Here is a 5757-nt window from a genome sequence, read left to right on the forward strand (position 1 = left end):
CGTATGTCTCTCTGAAAGCTGCTCTCTGTACTGTACCCCTCTCTAAAAGCTGCCCTCTGTACCGTACGTCTCTCTGAAAGCTGCTCTCTGTACTGTACCCCTCTCTGAAAGCTGCCCTCTGTACCGTACCCCTCTCTGAAAGCTGCCCTCTGTACCGTATGTCTCTCTAAAAGCTGCTGTTTGTACTGTACCCCTCTCTGAAAGCTGCTCTCTGTACTGAACCTCTCTCTGAAAGCTGCTCTCTGTACTGTACCCCTCTCTGAAAGCTGCTCTCTGTACTGTACCTCTCTCTGAAAGTTGCTGTCTGTACTGTACCCCTCTCTGAAAGTTGCTGTCTGTACTGTACCCCTTTCTGAAAGCTGCTCTCTGTACTGTCCCCCTCTCTGACAGCTGCTCTCTGTACCGTACCCCACTCTGAAAGCTGCTCTCTGTACCATACCACCCTCTGACAGCTGCTCGCTGGACTGTACCTCTCTCTGAAAGTTGCTCTCTGTACTGTACCCCTCTCTGACAGCTGCTCTCTGGACTGTACCCCTCTCTGAAAGCTGCTCTCTGTACCGTACCGCACTCTGACAGCTGCTGTCTGGACTGTACCTCTCTCTGAAAGTTGCTGTCTGTACTGTACCCCTCTCTGACAGCTGCTCTCTGGACTGTACCCCTCTCTGAAAGCTGCTCTCTGTACCGTACCCCACTCTGAAAGCTGCTCTCTGCACCATACCACCCTCTGACAGCTGCTCTCTGGACTGTACCTCTCTCTGAAAGTTGCTCTCTGTACTGTACCCCTCTCTGACAGCTGCTCTCTGGACTGTACCCCTCTCTGAAAGCTGCTCTCTGTACCGTACCCCACTCTGAAAGCTGCTCTCTGTACCATACCACCCTCTGACAGTTGCTCTCTGGACTGTACCCCTCTCTGAAAGTTGCTATCTGTACTGTATCCCTCTCTGACAGCTGCTCTCTGTACCGTACCTCTCTCTAAAAGCTGCTCTCTGTACCGTACCCCTCTCTGAAAGCTGCTGTCTGTACCTTACCACTCTCTGAAAGCTGCTCTCTGTACTGTACCTCTCTCTGAAAGCTGCTCTCTGTACCATACCCCACTCTGAAAGCTGCTCTCTGTACCATACCACCCTCTGACAGCTGCTGTCTGGACTGTACCTCTCTCTGAAAGTTGCTGTCTGTACTGTACCCCTCTCTGACAGCTGCTCTCTGGACTGTACCCCTCTCTGAAAGCTGCTCTCTGTACCGTACCCCACTCTGAAAGCAGCTCTCTGTACCATACCACCCTCTGACAGCTGCTCTCTGGACTGTACCCCTCTCTGAAAGTTGCTGTCTGTACTGTACCCCTCTCTGACAGCTGCTCTCTGTACCGTACCTCTCTCTAAAAGCTGCTCTCTGTACCGTACCCCTTTCTGAAAGTTGCTGTCTGTACCTTACACCTCTCTTAAAGGTGCTCTCTGGACTGTTCCTCTCTCTGAAAGCTGCCCTCTGTACTGTACCCCTCTCTGAAAGCTGCCCTCTGCACCGGATGTCTCTCTGAAAGCTGCTCTCTGTACTGTACCCCTCTCTAAAAGCTGCCCTCTGTACCGTACGTCTCTCTGAAAGCTGCTCTCTGTACTGTATCCCTCTCTGAAAGCTGCCCTCTGTAATGTACGTCTCTGAAAGCTGCTCTCTGTACTGTACCCCTCTCTGAAAGCTGCCCTCTGTACCGTACCCCTCTCTGAAAGCTGCCCTCTGTACCGTATGTCTCTCCAAAAGCTGCTGTTTGTACTGTACCCCTCTCTGAAAGCTGCTCTCTGTACTGAACCTCTCTCTGAAAGCTGCTCTCTGTACTTTACCCCTCTCTGAAAGCTGCTCTCTGTACTGTACCCCTCTCTGAAAGTTGCTGTCTGTACTGTACCCCTTTCTGAAAGCTGCTCTCTGGACTGTACCCCTCTCTGAATGTTGCTGTCTGTGCTGTACCCCTCTCTGAAAGCTGCTCTCTGTACTGTCCCCCTCTCTGAAAGTTGCTGTCTGTACTGTACCCCTTTCTGAAAGCTGCTCTCTGTACTGTACCCCTCTCTGAAAGTTGCTGTCTGTACTGTACCCCTTTCTGAAAGCTGCTCTCTGGACTGTACCCCTCTCTGAAAGCTGCTCTCTGTACCGTACCCCACTCTGAAAGCTGCTCTCTGTACCATACCACCCTCTGACAGCTGCTCTCTGGACTGGACCTCTCTCTGAAAGTTGCTGTCTGTACTGTACCCCTCTCTGACAGCTGCTCTCTGGACTGTACCCCTCTCTGAAAGCTGCTCTCTGTACCGTACCCCACTCTGAAAGCTGCTCTCTGTACCATACCACCCTCTGACAGCTGCTCTCTGGACTGTACCCCTCTCTGAAAGTTGCTGTCTGAACTGTACCCCTCTCTGACAGCTGCCCTCTGTACCGTACCTCTCTCTAAAAGCTGCTCTCTGTACCGTACCCCTCTCTGAAAGCTGCTGTCTGTACCTTACCACTCTCTTAAAGCTGCTCTCTGTACTGTACCCCTCTCTGAAAGCTGCTCTCTGTACATTACCCCTCTCTGAAAGCTGCCCTCTGTACCGTGCCTCTCTCTGAAAGCTGCTGTCTGTACCTTACCCCTCTCTGAAAGCTGCTGTCTGTACCTTACACCTCTCTTAAAGGTGCTCTCTGTACTGTACCCCTCTCTGAAAGCTGCTGTCTGGACCTTACACCTCTCTTAAAGGAGCTCTCTGTACTGTACCCCTCTCTGAAAGCTGCCCTCTGTTCCGTATGTCTCTCTGAAAACTGCCCTCTGTTCTGTACCCCTCTCTGAAAGCTGTCCTCTGTTCCGTATCTCTCTCTGAAAGCTGCTCTCTGTACCATACCCCTCTCAGAAAGTTGCTCTCTGTACTGTACCCCTCTCTAAAAGCTGCCCTCTGTATCGTAGCCCTCTCTGAAAGCTGCTCTCTGTACTGTATCCCTCTCTGAAAGCCTCTGTCTGTACCGAACACCTCTCAGAAAGCTGCTCTTTGTACCGTACCCCTCTCTGAAAGCTGCTCTCTGTTCCAAATCTCTCTCTGAAAGCTGCTCTCTGTACTGTACCCCTCTCTGAAAGCTGCCCGCTGTATCGTATCCCTCTCTGAAAGCAGCTCTCTGTACTGTATCCCTCTCTGAAAGATGCCCTCTGTATCGTACCCCTCTCTGAAAGTTGCCCTCTGTTCCGTATCTCTCTCTGAAAGCTGCCCTCTGTTCCGTATCTCTCTCTGAAAGCTGCTCTCTGTCCCGTACCCCTATCTGAAAGCTGCTCTCTGTACTGTACCCCTCTCTGAAAGCTGCTCTCTGTACTGTACCCCTCTCTGAAAGCTGCTCTCTGGACTGTACCCCTCTCTGAATGTTGCTGTCTGTGCTGTACCCCTCTCTGAAAGCTGCTCTCTGTACTGTCCCCCTCTCTGAAAGTTGCTGTCTGTACTGTACCCCTTTCTGAAAGCTGCTCTCTGTACTGTACCCCTCTCTGAAAGTTGCTGTCTGTACTGTACCCCTTTCTGAAAGCTGCTCTCTGGACTGTACCCCTCTCTGAAAGCTGCTCTCTGTACCGTACCCCACTCTGAAAGCTGCTCTCTGTACCATACCACCCTCTGACAGCTGCTCTCTGGACTGGACCTCTCTCTGAAAGTTGCTGTCTGTACTGTACCCCTCTCTGACAGCTGCTCTCTGGACTGTACCCCTCTCTGAAAGCTGCTCTCTGTACCGTACCCCACTCTGAAAGCTGCTCTCTGTACCATACCACCCTCTGACAGCTGCTCTCTGGACTGTACCCCTCTCTGAAAGTTGCTGTCTGAACTGTACCCCTCTCTGACAGCTGCCCTCTGTACCGTACCTCTCTCTAAAAGCTGCTCTCTGTACCGTACCCCTCTCTGAAAGCTGCTGTCTGTACCTTACCACTCTCTTAAAGCTGCTCTCTGTACTGTACCCCTCTCTGAAAGCTGCTCTCTGTACATTACCCCTCTCTGAAAGCTGCCCTCTGTACCGTGCCTCTCTCTGAAAGCTGCTGTCTGTACCTTACCCCTCTCTGAAAGCTGCTGTCTGTACCTTACACCTCTCTTAAAGGTGCTCTCTGTACTGTACCCCTCTCTGAAAGCTGCTGTCTGGACCTTACACCTCTCTTAAAGGAGCTCTCTGTACTGTACCCCTCTCTGAAAGCTGCCCTCTGTTCCGTATGTCTCTCTGAAAACTGCCCTCTGTTCTGTACCCCTCTCTGAAAGCTGTCCTCTGTTCCGTATCTCTCTCTGAAAGCTGCTCTCTGTACCATACCCCTCTCAGAAAGTTGCTCTCTGTACTGTACCCCTCTCTAAAAGCTGCCCTCTGTATCGTAGCCCTCTCTGAAAGCTGCTCTCTGTACTGTATCCCTCTCTGAAAGCCTCTGTCTGTACCGAACACCTCTCAGAAAGCTGCTCTTTGTACCGTACCCCTCTCTGAAAGCTGCTCTCTGTTCCAAATCTCTCTCTGAAAGCTGCTCTCTGTACTGTACCCCTCTCTGAAAGCTGCCCGCTGTATCGTATCCCTCTCTGAAAGCAGCTCTCTGTACTGTATCCCTCTCTGAAAGATGCCCTCTGTATCGTACCCCTCTCTGAAAGTTGCCCTCTGTTCCGTATCTCTCTCTGAAAGCTGCCCTCTGTTCCGTATCTCTCTCTGAAAGCTGCTCTCTGTCCCGTACCCCTATCTGAAAGCTGCTCTCTGTACTGTACCCCTCTCTGAAAGCTGCTCTCTGTACTGTACCCCTCTCTGAAAGCTGCTGTCTGTACCGAAACCCTCTCTGAAAGCTGCTCTCTGTACCGTACCCCTCTCTGAAAGCCTCTGTCTGTACCGACCCCCTCTCTGAAAGCTGCTCTCTGTACTGTACCCCTCTCTGAAAGATGCCCTCTATACCGTACCCCTCTCTGAAAGATGCCCTCTATACCGTACCCCTCTCTGAAAGCTGCCCTCTATTCCGTATCTCTCTCTGAAAGCTGCTCTCTGTACTGTACCCCTCTCTAAAAGCTGCCCTCTGTATCATACCCCTCTCAGAGAGCTGCTCTCTGTACTGTATCCCTCTCTGAAAGCTGCCCTCTGTTCCTTATCTCTCTCTGAAAGCTGCTCTCTGTACCATACCCCTCTCAGAGAGCTGCTCTCTGTACTGTACCCCTCTCTAAAAGCCGCCCTCTGTATCGTACCCCTCTCTGAAAGCTGCTGTCTGTACCTTACCTCTCTCTGAAAGCTGCTCTCTGTACTGTACCCCTCTCTGAAAGCTGCCCTCTGTCCTGTACCCCTCTCTGAAAGCTACACTCTGTACCGTACCCCTCTCTGAAAGTTGCTGTCTGTTCCTTACCCCTCTCTGAAAGCTGCTCTCTGTACCTTACACCTCTCTTAAAGCTGCTCTCTGTACCGTACCTCTCCCTGAAAGCTGCTCTCTGTACCATACCCCTCTCTAAAAGCTGCTCTCTGTACTGTACCCCTATCTGAAAGCTGCTCTCTGTACCATACCCCTCTCTGAAAGCTGATCTCTGTACCTTACCCCTTTCTGAAAGCTGCCCTCTGTACCGCACCTCTCTTTGAAAGCTGCTCTCTGTACCTTCCCTCTCTCTGAAAGCTACTCTCTGTACGGTACCCCTCTCTGAAAGCTGCTGTCTGTACCTTACCCCTATCTGAAAGCTGCTGCCTGTACCTTACACCTCTCTTAAAGCTGCTCTCTGTACCGTACCTCTCACTGAAAGCTGCTCTCTGTACTGTACCCCTCTCTGAAAGCTGCCC

Source organism: Chiloscyllium plagiosum, unplaced genomic scaffold, assembly GCF_037043375.1.
Source record: "Chiloscyllium plagiosum isolate Xiang-an unplaced genomic scaffold, Cpla_swu_hap1 HiC_scaffold_42, whole genome shotgun sequence".
Lineage (NCBI taxonomy): Eukaryota > Metazoa > Chordata > Chondrichthyes > Orectolobiformes > Hemiscylliidae > Chiloscyllium > Chiloscyllium plagiosum.